Source organism: Gossypium hirsutum, chromosome D06 (assembly GCF_007990345.1).
Source record: "Gossypium hirsutum isolate 1008001.06 chromosome D06, Gossypium_hirsutum_v2.1, whole genome shotgun sequence".
NCBI lineage: Eukaryota > Viridiplantae > Streptophyta > Magnoliopsida > Malvales > Malvaceae > Gossypium > Gossypium hirsutum.
In genome coordinates, this window is record NC_053442.1 from 56398519 (window position 1) to 56418666 (window position 20148).

The 20148-nt window shown below is 31.7% G+C and overlaps 1 pseudogene; it reads left to right on the top strand.

Moving 5' to 3' along the window:
* The first annotated feature begins 2019 nt into the window (after positions 1-2019).
* On the top strand, positions 2020-5364 carry LOC107901941 (beta-glucosidase 46-like; annotated as a pseudogene).
* The last annotated feature ends 14784 nt before the right edge of the window (positions 5365-20148 follow it).

The window sequence follows — 20148 nt, forward strand, 5'->3', positions numbered from 1 at the left end:
AGTCATAAGATATAAAACACGACTTATAGCATAAGGATTTTCTTAAAAGTCTGACATTAATTAGTAAGAGGCATATTCTCACGTGGTGGATGTAATCACGTTTAGATATCTTATTAGTCTGACAGATTGATGCTATTACAACCTATTTGTATGGCTCACTTAATACTGAAATTTATATAAAAATCCTTGACTGATTTAAAATCCTAGAAGGATATAGAGTTCCTCATAAAAATTATTCGATGAAAATTTATCCAATTTGTCCATGTATCTTTATAAAAAGGTCTGGATCAAATTTTGTGGTCATTTCTTTTTATGTTAATGATCTAAATATTATTAGAACTCTTGAAGAGCTTCAAAATGCATTAAATTGTTTAAACAAAGAATTTGAGATGAAATATCATGGAAAAATGTTTTTTTTTCTTGGCCTATAGCTCGAACATTTAAAAGATGGAATTCATGTCCATCAGTCAACTTATACGGAAAAGATCTTAAAGAAATTTTACATGGATAAAACGCATCCATTAAGTATCCTGATGGTTGTATGATCGTTAGACGTAAGTAAAGATTAATTTTGTCCTTGCAAGAATAATGAAAAATTTCTTGGTCCTGAGTATCATATCTACGTGCCATAAGGGCATTAGTGTATCTTGCAAACAACATAAGACCTGATATAGCTTTTGATGTAAACTTGTTAGCAAGATTTAGTTCTTCTCGAACATGTAGACATTGGAATGAAATTAAACATGTATTCAGATATCTCATAAGGACCATTGATATAGGATTATTTTATTCAAATGATTTAAAATCTCTATTAGTCAGCTATGTTGATGCTAGATATTTATCTGATCCACATAAAGGTCGATCTCAAATGGGATATTTATTTTCATGTGGAGGTACTGTCATATCATCGCATTCAATAAAGCAAACATTAACTATTGCCTATTCAAATCATACAAAAATAATTTCAATGCATAAGGCAAGCCAAGAATGTGTTTGGCTAACGTTATTGACCCATCATATCCAGAAGATATGTAATTTGTCTGTACAGGAAAGATGTCAATTATCGTATATGAAGATAATACATGTATAGCTCAATTGGAAGGTGGTTACATCAAAGGCATTGCCAACCACAACATTTGAAAGACTAGTATACAAGATTGAATGTGTCGACTCAAAGATGTAATGTGATGTTGCCATTAGGGGGAGTCTAAAACAAATTGTACTCTTTTCCTTTAACCAAGGTTTTGTCCCACTTGATTTTCCTAATAAAAGTTTTTAACGAGTCAGCTTGCAATAGAAGATTGTGCATTCTTTTTCCTTCATTAGATTTTTATCTCATAAGGTTTTTTATAATAAAGTTTTAACAAGACACATTTTCATTGATGGACATCTAAGGGAGAGTGTTGTAAATCCATTGATAAATGGATGTCCATAACCCCCTCCCCCCCCCCAAATTATCCTATTGTATCGCCTAAAAAATAAATATTCATAGCTCCTAAATTTATTATCTTATAACCCCTAAATCATTTATTAGGTGCCTTAATATTAGTCTTTAATACTTTGTAACTTTTAGTTTTTGAAGCACTATAAATAAAGGGATTTTACAGATTATTGAATGTCAATGTGAAAGTTGAATCATCTTCTATACTTATTTTACATTTTATAACAACATTTCTTAAAACAAATATTGTTTAGTTTATTAATATGGAAATGATTGTTTCGACCGAAAGGAATTTTAAAAGGATGAGATTCCCCTCTATATATTCTGTTTCCATCATAATTTATTGCGTTCCCCTTCTTTTTTCTCTATTATTATGTTAATTTAATCATTATTTTTATTCCCATTTAAAAGATTCGTCAACATCGCATCCAACCCTGTCAGCATAACAGTATCTTTTTGGTGTTTTCTTAATCTTTTTTTAGTGCTGATACTGTTTCTTCATTATTGGATGTCTGCCCAACTCCTTGTCTAACTCCATCTATTCAAACAACCTCTGCTGAAATTTATTTATGGTTAAAAAGAACAGGAATTTGAGATGAAGAAATTACTTTGGGTTCGATTTTTACAAGTAAACTCCCGAATGCATGAACTCCAAATAAGAAACTGCACTCCGAAATGAGATTAAGACTCTACAAATTCTAAGATACCCTCGATTGTCACCTTATCAGAAAAATCTCATGTAGTTCCAAAATTGTTGCTTTTCTTAAAGAAGAAGAAAACCGTGGAATGAAATATGTTAATTACACTATGGGAGTTTTTGCTTAAATTTGTTCAAATGAGATTCTGTAGTTGCTAATGAACAAGAGTTAGGCTAAGATAACTTTATTTAGTGTAGTTTTGGTTCCGCCAATGATTGTTGTTTAGGCTTTTGTCATTCTCAGCTTTTTTCTCTTGGCACTAGCTTTCCATGCCAATTCCAAGCTCCAATTCTTTATTTTTGTTTCAAAATATCTGTCCTCTCAATGCGCATATATGGACATGAAAATATGATTCGTATTCGATACTCATGTTTAAATTTCTCCTCCTGCATCAGTCACTTGGCACCCCAAGCTTTCTTCAGTGATTACTCATACTAAACTACTGAAGCAGCAGAGATTATTGTTTAGCTTTTGTTCTCTTGTTATGGAGTTCTCACTCTTTGTGCTAGAGATGTGTTTCACAATTACAGCATTACTATGTTATCCAGTGTGTCTACAGGGGAATCCAAATGCATCCCCGTTCCCCAGTAATTTCCTGTTCGGAACAGCCTCTTCATCTTATCAGGTTCCTTTTTTGCTTTTTATCAGTCTCTTTTTACAGTTTGTTTTTAGCCACTAATGGATTGTTTATCATGTTTTCATACAAAACTTTCTCCCAGTTTGAAGGAGCATTCTTGAGTGATGGCAAAGGCCTAAACAATTGGGATGTTTTCACTCACAAGCCTGGTTAGATTTACTCATATTATACAAAGTTCAATGCACATGTGTTCTATCTGTTGTTCCTTTGGTGCTCAAAACAGCTATGTGGGGGGGGGGGTGTTTACAGGCAATATCATGGATGGAAGCAATGGAGATACAGCTGTTGACCATTACCATCTATATCAGGCAATAGTTTCAAAATAAGACTGCATTTTCTTCAAATATCTAAACATGTTCCATGAAAATGAACAAGTTTTATATGATTTTGAAACAGGAAGATTTGGATTTGATGCAAGACATTGGGGTCAACAGCTATCGCTTCTCCATCTCATGGGCAAGAATCCTACCTAGTGAGTTCTGTTTCATGAAAACGAATGAGTTTAACATGATTCGTCATGGCTGTTTCTTTTAAGTCTCTTAATCTCAAAATGACTTGTGCTGAGGGAAGATTTGGAAGTGTTAATAAAGCTGGCATCCATCATTATAACAAGCTTATAAACAGTCTTCTCCTTAAAGGTCTCTCTCTAGTTCCCCTTTATGTTACTCAGGTACGGGTTTCTCCCATGTATTTGGAGGATCTAACTTTTTGTGTCACAGGGATCCAACCCTTTGTGTCATTGACTCATTACGACATTCCTCAAGAACTTGAAAATAGATATGGGGCATGGTTAAGTTCCCAAGTACAGTAAGTGGCAATCAATTTCCTACAATTCCTTGTCTTGCTATTCTATCTTCATTTGGCTACCATCAATATAGATTTGAACATTTTCAGGGAAGGCTTTAAGTATCACGCAGATATATGCTTCAAATATTTTGGAGACAGGGTGAAGTATTGGACTACCTAATGTTGCAGTAATAAGGGGCTATAGATCAGGGATTTACCCACCTTCTCGTTGTTCAAGCTCATTTGGGAATTGCAGTAATGGGGATTCTGTAAAAGAGCCTTTCATTGCTGCCCACAACATCATCTTGTCACATGCAGCTGCTGTTGATGTTTACAGAACCAAATACCAGGTAAATTCAATTACTCAAACCCTGAGCAACAAAGTTCAATGTTAAAAACCATAATGTTTCATTGTAATTATGTAGAAACAACAAGGAGGTAGCATTGGAATTGTCATGAATGCCATCTGGTATGAACCTATAAGCAATTCCTTAAAAGACAAACAAGCGGCTGAGAGAGCCCAAGCTTTCTACATGAATTGGTAAGAAATCAAACATTCAGAAATGAAATTAAGAGCTTTCAAGCCTTGCTTTGACTTTCTTTACAACTTCAGGTTCTTAGATCCAATCATAATGGGGAAATATCCTAAAGAAATGCAAGAAATCCTTGACTCCAATTTGCCTTCATTTTCAAATCATGACCAGGAGAAACTAAACAGTACTGGACTTGATTTTATTGGTATTAATCACTACACCTCTTTCTATACAAAAGACTGCATGTTTTCAGTGTGTGAACAAGGACCAGGAAATACCAAAACAGAAGGTTTTGCCTTAAGAACAGCTACTAAAAATGGGGTCTTCATAGGTGAATCAGTATGTAACTTCAACATATACCCAACTTTCCCGTTTCCTAGAAAAACACTAATTTTTGCATTTGGTTCGATGTAGACTGCACTTGATTGGCTATTTGTTCATCCTCAAGGAATGGAGAAGATAATAACATACGTAAAAGAGAGGTACAATAACATCCCAATGTTCATTACAGAAAATGGTGAGTTGAAAAACAGAACTTAAAGTGTTATCATTAGCATTAAACCAGTACATTTTTATCAATGATTGTGGTTGTTCTTTCATTAGGGTTTTGTGAGAATGACAAGTCGGATAGCCTTACAGAAGAGACAGTCAATGATGTGAACAGAGTGGAATACATAAGTGGCTACTTGGTTGCCCTTGGAGCAGCTTTGAGGTAATAATTTTGTCGATATTTTCAGTACCATACTACACATCTTAAGAATTGCAAACAAACCCAGGATTTGAGATAAATTATCCTTATAATTTTTACATGTTTGATGGAATAAGCAGGAAAGGAGCAGATATACGAGGGTACTTTCTGTGGTCCTTGTTGGACAATTTTGAATGGACATTGGGATTTACAATTAGGTTTGGCCTTCACCATGTTGATTTCTCCACTCTCAAGAGAACACCAAGAGGATCCGCAACTTGGTACAAACAGTTCATTGCCAACCATACTGCTGAGAAGATTTTAATGCCTCAACATTATCCAGGGAATCAACTGGGACAACATTTCAATATCAATTGAAAAACTTTGTTCAAACTTTATCTTATTAGAATTGGTCCATAACCAATGATCATGGCTGCTGATTTCTGAACCCTGAGAATTATTTATTGGAAATCTAGAGTCTGCTATTAGTGCTAAAGAAGACAAAAAAAGGGTGCTAAATTCTGTACAAAGCAGATTATTTGGAGATAATATGCATCTTATCATCGAAGTTTTCAATTTCACTTTCCAATCCCATCAATATTGCTTTGAAATTTTCCTTTTACCCACCAAAAAAAAATACATGAAAAGAGTTTGAAAATCTGAATATATTCACACTCAAATTTAAATAGTATAAATAAACAATCTTAATTAAACTGATGTGACAATAATATCATATCATATATATTATAATAACGACAAGTGACGTATAATTTTTTATTTTACTTTTTATATTCTTTAAAAATAATTTTGATAATTAAATTTAATATATTTCAAATTTTAATTTTAATTTTAATTTTTAAAAATTATTTTCAGACAGGTTATCTTAAAACTTAAAATATAATTAACCAAATTTATTTTAAAATTTCAAAATTATACTTTTACTTTTTTAAAAATACACTATCTAAATAAAAAATATTTTTATAAAAACAAAGAAATTATTAACCATTATAGTTTTTTAAAATATTGTTAATTATTAAACAAATTATTACTATTCTTCATGTAACGACTTGAAGGTCAGTGGTGTCGAAAAATGTTGTTACGAAATCTCATTTTCGATGTTCAAGCCTGTAAATATTATTATTTAATATTTACGAGGTTAATATACAGGTTAATTAAGGTTTGATCCTTTAATTTTGTTAATTGGATAGTTAATTGTGGTATAAAGATTAAATTGTAAAAATTATAAAAGTTAATCGTTATGGATTTTTATTTAATTGAGGGACCAATAAAGCAATTAAACCTTATTTATAAAGCCAATTGGTGGTGGATGACAACTTTCATCCACCAATATAGTTAATTGTCATTATGATTTGTTAATTAAGGTTTAATTAAATAATTTATAATTAATTAATTATTAATTAAGGTATATAAGTTAAAATAAAAACAAAACAACATATTTTCTACTCATCTTCTTCATTTCACGATGGAATAAATGGAGAAAAGGGTTTTGGAAGCTTTAACAATTGTCCCTCTATTTGGTATGATTTTAAGTTATTTTCTTGTAATTTTTATGTTTTTTAGGTTCAGAGAACTTGATTTAGCTAACCAATGTACCAATGTGTAAAATTGTTTGTCATTGATGAGTTCTTGACGAAATTGCTATTAAATGGTTAGATTTAAAGCTTAGGTATGAAAAATGACTAGCTTGTATAGTGAAAATTGTTAGTTATGAATATAGGGACTAAAGTGTAAATATTTTGAAATTGGTATGAAATTTCTATAATTATAAAAACTAGAGGGTCTTATAAGGATTTAATTGAGATCAATTTCAAAAATGAAACTCACATTTAAAAGTTATAGCAAATTCGGTTTTAAGGACTAAATTGAATAAAATGAAAAACTTTAGGGGCATTAAAAAATGAAAATGAACTAATACATACTTATAATAGGATGAAATAAGAGAATTGGAATTGATAAATTTAATTGAATAATTGTGTAGATCAAGAATTGAACCAAACCGGGGTATACGGGGAAAAGGCAAAATTATTGATTAATCCTTGAAGATTTGATTATTTTTTGTTTTGATTAGGTAAGTTAATATAGTATGATTGCATTTAAATTATTATATATTTGAATTATGAATTTGTGTATGTTTGATAGTAATTTGAATTGTTGCAATTTGGTACAAAATGTGAGATATGGACTAAATCGTGAAGAAATGATCAATTGACTAATAAATTGAATATGACTAATTGAAATTTGATATATTTAATAATTTAATAGTTTATTATGACTAATCAAATCATATTGGTGTGAATTTGATTTATTATTGATATAGAGGATTAAATTGAATAAATTTGAAAATAGTATAACTTGGTGTAATTGTGAAATTGGCTTGGAATTGAGATGAATCGTGCTATGCTATGTATGAAATGGTATATTGATTCATGAATTGATGATATTGAGATCGATAGAATGAGAATCGAACTTATAATAATATTTGATTATTGGTTACCCTATTAATTGTTCCGGTAGAGTTAGATATAGTTGGCATGTAATAGGAGAGTTTAAGTATAGGTTATTTCGACTATATGTTGATGAGCATTGGGCACATTTTTCTTTCGAACGTTCTGACGAGAGCTAGGCACAATTATTATTTCAGTTAAACCGATAAGTGTTAGGCGTACTTTTTTTTATTTTAAACGTTTTGATGAGGCACTGGTTGCCAAATCAGTGTGTTGATTGGATCTGTGTATCCATTCGAGTCTGAGTCAAGTTAATAGGGATTTAAAATGGAAAGTTGATAATGTTATATGAATTGAATTGCTTCTGAATAAGATTTTTTTTAATTGGATTATAAGTATGGAATATTGATATGACAATGAGACGAATTAATCGATTCGATTCAAAAAATGGCATGTTATTATGATATATTCTTAAATTAGTTAATTGAGCATGTTAGATTGAATTATATAGCATAAATTATGCATTTGGCATGATAGTTTGCAATTGATATAAATGACATATTTGTTTAACTCACCTTGTTGATATGTGGTTGTCATGTTTAGGCAAACTTGTCAAGTTAGTAGCTTATCATATTAAATTGTAAATGGAGGTAAGTTATTGTTTAATGCCTATGAACTTACTAAGCATTTGATATGCTTACCCCGTTGTTTTCCCTGTTGTTTTCCCTTTCTCTATAGATTACCAACTTGTGAAATGTGTCAAGCGGATCGTCGAAAAGCTCACACTATCTCGTTATTGATTCGGTAGTCTTTTCATTATTTTGAAGCTCAGTTTTTGTGGCATGTATATTGGTGATATGCTTTTGGTTAACCTTGAATGTTAGAATGGTTGGAATCTATCATATGATTGAATTGGAAATATAAATGCCTTATTGAATTGGTTGGCTTTGGCAATTGAGCTTGAATTATGTTTGGTAGTTTAAAGTAGTATGTTTTAGTTTGAATTATCATAGTTAAGATGATGGTAATGAATGGTGAAAGATATGAAAGATCAAGTTAAATTGAATAAGCTAAATTGGTATGTTTGATGTTGTTAGAGTTGTGTGACTTGAATCTTGTTAAAGAAATAAAATACAGTGGCTAAACAAGGGGATCTGTGTAGGGCTTAAGGCCAAGGGCCGAGTAGAATCCGTATAGAACTACACTTATTCTATTTTATGTTGATTAGAATAGAGTTTTTTCAACCTTTTAAATAGATGTAGTCGAAACTTCTCTTGTATCATTTGATCTTCAATATTAGTAAATTTTCTTCTCCTCTGCCTGTGATTTTTCTCGAAAAGGTTTTTCACGCAAAATCTGTGTTTTTTTTCTTTTCTTATTGTTTCATGATAGTTTCTATTGTCATTATCAACGTTAGTTTTAACAGATGTTCAATCAAAGATATCTTGAATTAGTTGAATTGCGATGATATGGTGAGATGTTGGTGTGTGTTTTGACATATTTTGTGCTAGAAAAATGTTGTGAGAATTACACAAAATGGTAAGATTGGAAAGTGGCAAGAAATAGGCACCAAAATGTAGATTTTGCTCTGAGGTATCGATGCCTTGGAAATGGTATAGATACTTTAGCAATTTTTCTTAAATTTTCAAAACATTGAACTTTAAAATGGTATCGATATAAGGGTAAAGTATCGATACTTTGAAAAAAGTACCGATACCTTAGGGTAAATATCAATACCTTTGGTTTTAATTCAACTTTCTGAAACTCCGAAGCTCAAATTGGTATCGATACCAAGTAGGAGTATCGATACCTAATTTAATATTTTGAAAACTTTATAATTTACTCTTATTTCATGCTCAGGTTGACAAAAGAGCTTTCGTAAGCTTGAATTGGATTGTATGACGTAATGAAAATGTGTTTAACATGTAAATGTATGTTTGAATGATCTATGATTGCAGTTGCTCTGGAAAATGTGGCATCCCATTGCTTGGATCTAGAGATCGGGTCGGGTAAAGGATGTTACACTTCAAATAATGACCGAAAATTTTAAAAAATTGTTAGAATATTTTTAGCTTATTAAATATAAATAAAAAAATATAAACATAAAAATATTACAAACTAAAATAAAATTTTAAATAGTTTTTTAAACAATCATTTAAAAAAATAAAAATACTATTTAAATATATTTTAAAAGTTTAAGATATTATTCATAAATTAAAAATGTATAACTTTTAGTTGCTTTTTTGGCCATTTTTTTTATTTACATTAGAATTTTAAATGTTTTAAAATTTTTAGATATTAATACTAATACACATACATGTTTATCGTACAAATGTAAAAGAAATAAGAATATAAACTTTATAATTTTCTCTTTAATTAATTTTATTAGTTGTGAACAAAGTTTCTATTTTTAATAGATTTTTGGACATGTTTTAATTTTTTAATTTGTTTCACAATTTAATTTTTTTAAATAAAATTTTTTTGACTAATAAATAAAAACTTGGTTTCATTATAATTCATGCTAAATGAATTTTTATTCTAATTGTAATTCATTATAATCATTTTTTATTAAAATAAAAAATTATAATTATTTATATTAAATATATATTTTTAAAATTTAAATTTTGAAACAAATTTTAAAAATTAAAGTTTCTATGTTATAGTTTATGCTAATTATATTTTTATTATAAGGATTTTTATGCTAATTGGATATTATTATAATAAGGGATGTTTATGGGATTGAGTTTAAGAAAAATAAAAAACATTTTTAACAAAATTTAAAACATTTAGTATTAATATATTTCATAAATGAAAATTTAGTAGATTCCGTAAAACATTTCATCTATGTTTAGTCTAGAAAATTTTATATAGCATATAATTATTATAATTATAATAATAATAATAATTTAAGGTAATATTTTTATTATATAAACTATTGAGTTATAAAATATGTAAAAAATTATAAGATTATTTAAATATTTTATATAGATAAATTTAGTATCGCCCTTCAATAATTTGTATATACTATACAAGATATGAGATAAATTGAAATGCAATAAAATGTATTATAATAAAATTAGAAAACAACATAACTCAATTATCAAATTGGTAAGGAAGTGAAATTACAAGTGTATGATTTGCCTGATACTTTTAAATAATATGAATCAAGTCATAGTAAATAATTTAAAAAATAATTTGTGGGTAATTATAAATGTATGATTTGTCTTAACTTGAAAGGAACGGTGGTTAAAGTTCTTGTCAGACTCTTGTTTGGCATGGGTTCAAACTATATTATCTCAATCCCCTACTATATGCAAGCTTTGTCTGGACAAAGTATGTTGAATAGGCTTTTTGTCTACTATTTGTGTTGGGGCTTAATTAGTTTTCATTCCTTGTTTGTTCGCTATTTTTGACTTGTAAGATTTAGTGAATGATACTTATCATGATTTTTATGCAGCAAAATAGGTACATTTTAAAAACAAACTAGAATAATTATGGAGTTATGAGAGTCCTTAAAATATGAGATTTTATCTCTTTCATTCTGTGATTATCCTTTGACTTAAATGAGGAGATTTTTCAAGAGATTATTTGGAAAGAGGTTATGATCGGATTATGAAGGATTCTTATGGAGATTTTCTGAATATTATACTGGAGATTTACTGAAGTAATTACCAGCTCTCTACAGCTATTCTACACACTTATGAAAAGGTAGAGTTGATTCCTTCATATGTATCAAGAAAATTTAACTAGAATTGTGCGAGCATTATTTTGTTTTGAGACTTCCTTTGTGCTCTTTGTGAGAGCATATTTTATACATCTTTAAGTATGTTTGTTAGCTTTTTCTGGGGAGGTTTGGGTTGAGAGTTATTGCACACAAACTATATGATCTTTGTGGCTTCAATTATCTGTTAGTACAAATCTTCGATGATAAAAATCTCGAACACACGATCGGAACACAAACAACAACTCGAATAGAAAATGAAGAAATAGGACAAGGCTCCAATGCGTGTATTATGCCACTATCTTTAAGGTTCTATTTGCCCCCACCTATACTCGATGTGCAAATAAGTTTCAAGCAAATGAACCTTAAGGATACAATGAAGCAAGATGACTATTTGCATTTTGTACTAACGAAAATAATCCACTAAACACTGAGCAATGTATAACAAGAAAATCAATTTCTATAAATAATTTCTACAATAACTCTTTATAGAACAATCTAATAATATTAGAAGATGTGAGGAAAGATAGAAAGAACTTTTAGAACTTATTGATATGATTTCCAAATGAAATCTCATTCTTATTTATAGGAATTTTCATGTCTCTTCATAGAAAAATCTTTCAATAGGTGTCTTTTCTAAATAATAATATCTTTAAAAGAGACATAATTATTCATCTAATATCTATTGATTAAACATAACTATTCAAATAATATTGTTTGAATAGTCGTATAACCAAAAAGATATAACTTTTGATTAAATACACCCTTTCATTTATAATTTTTAGAACACCGTAAATATTGTTGAAAATTTTCCAAAAATTTTCCCCCATTTTCAAAATATTTTAGATTTTTATATTCTTGTAAATCAATTTGTATAAATGAAAGTGTCTTACAATTAAACCTTCACTAGCTATTCCATTTTCAAAACATGTTAAAGTTAACCGAAATTGCATGGTAGACTAAGCTTTGAACTAGCTATTCCATTTGATTAACCGAATACATCTCACACAATAATATCAACGTCGATCAATGCATAGTTACCAATGACACTATTATGGCCATGTGTCTGCGTTCTTTTTTCATGAGTGTTGTCCGAACCAAGCCTTTATGTAACAACCCGTTTTTAGTAAAATCAGAATAGTGGTTTCAGGATCACGAATCCAAAGTCAAAAAAATTATTTTAATATTATTTTAATATCTACAGAATGATAATATGATAGTATAAAAATTTTGTTAAGAAATTTTACTGTTTGTATGCTCAATTTGTGAAAAAGGACTAAATCGCGTAAAGTGAGAAAGTTGTGTTCTAATAGCTAAAGGTAATAAATAGCTATAGAACTTTAAAGTGGAGTTCCTTAGGTGGTAATTAGACCATTAAATGAGTTAGTGGATGTGCATGGCTTGGTAATTGAGTAATTTTTAAAGTTAGGTAAGGGTAAAATGGTAATTAGGTAGTTACAGACAAAATAAGCTATCATCTTTCTCCCATTTCATTTTCTCTAGCCAAAAATCACCATTAAAGGAGAAGTAAATTTTGGCCAAGCTATTTCCTTTACATGTAAGTGATATATTGTCCCGTTTTTGTTTATTTTTATGTTTTCAAGATAGTTGTAGCTTAATCTAGCTAAATAGGGGACTAATTTGCAATATGGTTGAAAGTATAGGGTTTTTAAATGAGATAATTTTAGTTTTTTCTTGAATTTTAATGGAAGAAAATGAATTCTTGTTGTTAATTAAACAACTTTTGTTAAGTAATTTTTAATGAAATTACAAATTATGGGTTAAATTGATAAATATGAAAATTGTGTGTTAAATGTGTGAATTTGTGAAATTTATGGGCTTCTATAAGCAGATATATATAATTTGGCTAGGCTTAGATGTGGATGAAATTGCATGAATTTCATTTTACGAGCCTAGGGACTAAATTGTAAAAAAGTTAAAAGTATAGGGGCAAATTTTGCCATAACATGAATTTTGAATTGAATTGGATAGAATAAAGATTAAATTAGTTAAATTTGATTATATAGATCAAGAAAAGTAACATTCGGAATTAGATTGGGGGAAAGATAAAGTAGTGGATTGATCGGTTGATTTTCTCTATATTAATTCGAGGTAAGTTCGTATGTTAATAAGCATTAAATTATATGTGTTTTAAATGCTTTATTATTATAATTGTGATAATACGACTCATATATATGTTTGACCATTTAGGTAAATGTTGGAGACAAATTTTGGCATGTTATAAATGGTCTATTGAGGTACCTATGAGTATCACAATTGTGTATAATATTATAACATGTTATAAACTTCATATTGGTTGGTTTTGAATGTTTATTTATGCCATGATTGTATGTACATTGTTGAGATTAGGTTAGTACCAATTTGGGTGAGAAATATGGCGTAAAAAATGGTCTATTTTTGTCCACACAGGCGTGTATCTCAGCCGTGTTTGACACACGGCCATGTCTCCCCTGATACTTCTATAGAAATCAAGCTAGTAGGTTCACATGGCCTAGTACATGGGCGTGTGGCTTGGTCTTGTGGTAGAAGTCAATATGCCCTTCAGTTTTTACACGGACCCCAAGTCAGTGAGTTACACGGGTACGGACATAGGCTGGGACACGGCCGTGTGTCCCCATTTCGAATGTTTACATGGTCTGGCCACACGGGCGTGTGTCCCCTGCACATTGAAAAATTTCACATTTTTCCTAAAAATTCCTTAAGTACTCGGTTCAGTCTCGAACCATTTTTAATGTCTATTTTGGGCCTCGAGGGCTCGTATTAGGGACTGTATGAATGAATTTGAATGATTTTTGTTTTGTATGAGAAATGAATATGAAATGCATAATTGTTTGATTAATAAATTTGGTAATGCTTTATAACCCTGTTTTGGTGTCGGATATGGGTTATAGGTGTTATATTTATTGGTATCAGAGCTACGATTTAGTCAATTCTCGGACTAAGTAACGTATGTGAGTCTAGCTATGCCTGCCATTTTATAACCTTTGATAGTGTGATGTCTCCTGACAATTTAAATCATGTTTTTGTATAGTAATGGATTCCAACTGAGCAAACACCAATGATGTAGAAAGTAACGCGCCAGCCTCCATTCGCGGAGCAGCGTCATCTGGATCAAGAACCCTATCTGAGGGTCGTGGAGGAGAGGCTAAAGAAGCTTTTTTCCAAATGATGAACGAGTGGTTCGCTGAGTTTGTCCGAACAAATTCGGCTGATCGCAACCTCCACTCTTACCTTTTCCCCAACTAGTTCCCGTAACTCCTTAAGTGCTAGAACCTGAACGCATGAGCAAACCACTAGTAGATAAAATTTGAAAATATGGGGCTGAAGAGTTTAGAGCCAGTATTGATGACGATCCGAAGAGAGCTGAGTTTTGGCTAGAGAATACAATTAGAGTTTTTGATGAGTTGTCTTGTACGCTAATAGAATGTGTCAAATATGTTGTGTCTCTTCTGAAAGATACTGCATACCAGTGGTAGAGCACGTCAATTTCTATTGTACCGAAAGAACGGGTCACATGGGAATTCTTTCAGACGGAGTTCAGAAAGAAATATATAAGTCAACGGTTTCTTGATCAAAAGCGCAATGAATTTTTAGAGTTGAAATAGGGTCGTATGACCATAGCTAAGTATGAAAGAGAGTTTGTCAGACTAAGCAAATATGCCCGAGAGTGTATTCCAACTGAAATGGTTATGTGCAAACATTTTGAAGATGGATTGAACGAATATATTAAGCTTTTAGTAGGAATACTTGAACTGAAAGAATTTTTGGTTTTAGTTGATAGAGCTTACAAAGCCGGGGAGCTTAGCACAGAAAAGAGAAGAATCGATTCTGAGGCTAGAGATTCGAGAAATAGGTCAACAGGTAAATCATATCATTTATCGTCAAAGAAATCAAAGGATTTCCATAATCCCTCGACAGCTTCGGTAGGGTATTCTAACAGAGATCGTGGAAAGCAACACGTAAGTCCAAAAGCTCAAGCCACTTCAGTAGCGAGCGTTGGTAGTGTTAAGGCCAACAAACCTGAGTGTCAATAGTGTGGTAGACGACATTTTGGAAAATGTCGAATGAATGACAGAGCATGTTTCAGATGTGGCTACAAGAGCATTTCATTCGAGATTGTCCTGAGTTACCTGAGAAAGATAAACTTCCGACTGCTCGACCAAGCAATAAGCTGTAAGAGGGAACCACCCCAAAATACTGGAAATATGAGTGGTAGCTGAGGTGCAATGAAGGATTTTGATGTGAGATCTGAGGCACAAGCGCCAGCTAGAGCTTACGCTATTTGTGCTCACAAAGATGCATCGGCGCCTAATATTATCAGCGGTAATTTTTCTCTTTATAACACTGATGCAACTGCTTTGATTGATCTCGGATCAACCCATTCTTATGTGTACGATTTTAGTTTCTAGTAAGAGTTTACCTATTGAGATGGTTAAAGTGTCAAACCCTTAGGTCAGTATGTCCTAATTGATAAAGTCTGCAAGAATTGTCCTTTGATGACTTGAGATTATAGTTTTTCGACCAATTTAATACTTTTACCATTTGATGAGTTTGATATGATTTTGGGTATGGATTGGCTGACTTTGCATGATGTTGTTGTAAACTGTAGACGAAAGATTATTGTGTTAAAATGTCAGAACGGTGAGATACTTCGTATTGAATCTGATGATTCGAGTGGTTTGCCTACTGTGATATCGACTATGCTAGCACAGAAATATGTGAGAAAGGGTTGCAATGCTTACCTTGCATATGTACTTGATACAAAAGTGTCTGAATCAAAGATTGAATCAGTGTCAGTGGTTTGTGAATATCCAAATGTGTTTCTAGAAGAGTTACCCAGGTTGCCACCGATCAGAGAGGTTGAGTTTGCTATTGAGTTAGTACCGGTAACATCACTAATATCGATAGCTCCGTACAAAATGGATCCTACAGAGCTGAAAGAGTTGAAACCTCAGTTGCAAGAGTTAACAGATAGAGGTTTTGCACGACCGAGTTTCTCACCTTGGGGTGCACCAGTTTTGTTTGTAAAGAAGAAAGATGGATAAATGAGATTGTGTATCGATTATCGGTAACTTAACAAGGTTACGATTAAGAATAGGTATCCATTACCGAGAATTGATGATTTATTTGATCAACTGAAAGGTGCAACTATATTTTCAAAGATTGACTTATGTTCCGGTTATTTTCAGTTGCGGGTTAAAGATTCGAATGTGCCAAAAACTGCGTTTAGAACTAAGTACAGGCACTATGAATTTCTTGTTATTCCATTTGGGTTAACTAACGCTTCTGCAGTATTCATGGATTTGATGAATCGAATCTTTAGACCGTATCTGGACAGATTTGTTGTTGTGTTCATTGATGATATCTTGATTTATTCTCGAAATGAGTCTGAACATGTCGAGCATTTGAGAATTGTGTTACAAACTTTGAGAGATAAACAACTATTTGCTTAATTCAGCAAATGCAAGATTTCACTCCGAGAAGTTGGATTTTTGGGACACATTGTTTTGGCAGAAGGCATCAAAGTTTATCCGAGCAAGATTTCAACAGTTGTTGACTGGAAACCACCAAGAAACAGATCCGAGGTTAGAAGTTTTCTAGAATTAACGGGCTATTATCAGATATTTGTAAATGGATTCTCAATTATAGCTACACTAATGACTCGATTATTGTATAAAGATGTAAGGTTTGAATGGTCTGAGAAATGCCAACAGAGTTTTAATCACTTAAAAGCACTGTTAACCGAAGCACCAGTTTTGGTTCAAACTGAGTCAGGTAAACAATTTTTTATTTTCAGAGATGCGTTATTGAACGGTTTGGGATGTGTTTTAATGCAAGAAGGAAAAGTGATAGTGTATGTTTCTAGACAATTAAAGAAGCACAAGAAGAATTATCTGACACACGACTTAAAGTTGTCTGTGATCGTGTTTGCATTGAAAATTTGGTGACACCATTTGTTCGGTGAAAAATGCCACATATTTACCAATCACAAGAGTTTAAAGTATCTGATGTCCCAAAAATATCTGAATTTGAGACCGCGTAGATGGCTCGAACTGTTGAAAGATTATGAGTTAGTGATTGATTATCATCCGGGAAGGGCAAATGTAGTCTCGAATGCTTTAAGTAGAAAATATTTGTTTGCCTTGAGAGTAATGAATATACGATTAACATTGTTTGACGACGGGTCAATTTTAGCCGAGTTAAAAGCTAAACCGTTATTTCTTCAGCAAATCTGCAAAGCTCAGAAATATGATAATGATTTGCAAGCTAAAAGAGTACACTGTGAGTCAACTACAGATTCAGAGTTTCAGATCGAATTCGATGATTGTTTGTTGTTCGAGTTAGAGTTTGTGTGCAGAAAAATATAGAACTTATACAGAAAATTCTACACGAAGCTCATAGTGGCAGCTTATGTGTTCATCCTAGGAGTAACAAAATGTTCAGTGATTTGAGATAGACGTACTAGTGGTCGGGTATGAAACACGTCATTGCTGACTTTGTGTCCAGATGTTTGATTTGTCAACAGGTCAAAGTCAAACATTAAGTGCCTTCAGGCCTATTATAGCCAGTGATGATTTTAGCGTGGAAATGGGATAGAGTTACGATGGATTTCGTATCGGGATTAACTCTATCTTTGAAAAAAAGATGTTATTTAGGCCATTGTTGATCGTTTGACGAAGTCCACACATTTTATTTTGATACGTACAGGCTTCTCACTTGTTAGGTTAGCTGAAAGTGAAGGTGATTCGTGACAGCTTGAAAGTAGCTTCAGATCAACAAAAATCGTATACGGGTTTGAAACGTAAAGATATTGAATTTCAGATCGGCGATAAAAGTGTTTTTGAAAGTATCGCCTTGGAAAAGAATTCTCTGTTTTTGTCGCAAAAGAAAGTTAGAGTCCACGATTTATCGGACCGTACGAGATTATCGAGAGAATAGGGCCAATAGCATATCAACTTGATTTACCGTCAGAACTTGAGAAGATTCATAATGTGCTTCATGTATCTATGTTACGACGGTACCGATCGGACCCTTCGCATATAATTTCTCCGATAGATGTTGAGATTCAGCCCAACATGTCGTACAACGAAGAGCCGATCAGAATTTTAGCATGAGAAATTAAGGAGTTAAGAAACAAAAGAATAGCCTTAATGAAGGTCCTTTGGCAACATCACAGGATTGAGGAGGCTACTTGAGAACCAGAGGAAACCATGATAAAATAATACCCTAACCTATTTTTTGGTAAGATTTTCGAGGACGAAAATTTCTAAAGGGGGAGAGTTGTAATAGCCCGTTTTCAGTGAAATCAAAATAGTGGTTTCGGGACCACAAATCCAAAGTAAAAAAATTGTTTTAATATTATTTTAATATCTACAGCATGATAATATGATAGTATAAAAATTTCGTTAAGAAATTTACCGTTTGTATGCTCAATTTATGAACAAGGACTAAATCACGTAAAGTCCAAAGTTGTGTTCTAATAGCTAATTGTATTAAATAGCTATAAAAATTTAAAGTGGAGACCCTTAGGTGGTAATTAGATCATTAAATTAGTTAGTGGATGTGCATGGCTTGGTAATTGAATAATTTTTAAAGTTAGGTAAGGGTAAAATAGTAATTAGGTAATTAAAGACAAAATAAACAAAATAAGCCATCATATTTCTCTCATTTCATTTGCTCTAGTCGAAAATCACCATTAAAGGAGAATAAAATTTTGGCCAAGCTATTTCCTTTGCATGTAAGTGATATCTTGTCCCATTTTTGTTAATTTTTATGTTTTCGGGATCGTTCTAGCTAAATCTAGCTAAATAGGAGACTAATTTACAATATGGTTGAAAGTCTAGGGTTTTTCCATGAGAGCATTTTAGTTCTTGAAGTTTAATGGAAGAAAATGAATCCTTGTTGTTAATTAAACAACTTTTGTTAAGTGATTTTTAATGAAATTACCAATTAGGAGTTAAATTTAGAAATGTGAAAATTGTGTTAAATGTGTGAATTTGTGAAATTTATGGGCTGCTATAAGCATATATATAATTTGGCTAGGCTTAGCTGTGGGTGAAATTACATGAATTTCATTTTACGAGCCTAGGGACTAAATTGTAAAGAAGTTAAAAGTATAAGGGCAAAATGGTAATTTTTCCATAACATGAATTTTGGATTGAATTGGGTAGAATAAAGATTAAATTAGTTAAATTTAATTATATAGATCAAGAAAAGTAATGTTCGGAATTAGATTGGGGGAAAGATAAAGTAGTGGATTGATCAGTCGATTTTCTCCGTGTTAATTCAAGGTAAGTTCGCATGTTAATAAGAATTAAATTATATGTGTTTTAAATGCTTTATTATTATAATTGTGATGATACGACTCCACGAAAATATTCGACGAAGTTTCGATGACGTAAGGATCCCAATTGATCTTTAGGAATAGATAGGATACAAATGATATGTCATTAGGGGTTACTGTGTTTTGGGTGTTGTTTCGTACGTCCTATCAGTGGCTAAGTTTTTGACATGTGTTGCGGTTACTTTACAGCTTGTGTGAGCAGCACCGTGTAACTAAATCTTGACTGACAGCCTGTGTGAGCAAACCTAGTTATGGCTCGAGAGAGAACATTGATACGAGATATGAGATATTGATGGTTTTGACCATGTATTAGCACTTAGTGTGTGAGATACTCGCGTATCCGATAGTATACCAAATGTTTCAACATGTACAGTATTGTTACGAGGATTATACGAGTTCAGTACGAACTAGTATAGGTATTTATGTGAAATACGAGAAGTGGTATATATTGACATATGAATTCATGGCTAACATGGTTAATGATTATGTGTTAGGATTTTGAGCCAAATTGAGTTGTATTATGCTTTAATATTGTTTACCTAAATTGTGGTTGACTGGTAAGCTTAATTTCTTATTTTGTTTTATTTTCCATGTTTTATAGTGCTTCAGTAGCTCGTTCGGTTTGGAAGTTGTCGGAGATTGCATCACACTATCAAACACTTATTTTGGTACTTTGGACTTTTTATGTTGGTTAAATGTCATGTATAGGTTATTTGGCTAATGTAGCCTATATGTTTTGGTCATGTATTTAGCCATTTGATTTGGCTTGTTTTGGTATACTTTGTTATGTATATATGAATAAATGGCCTTGTCA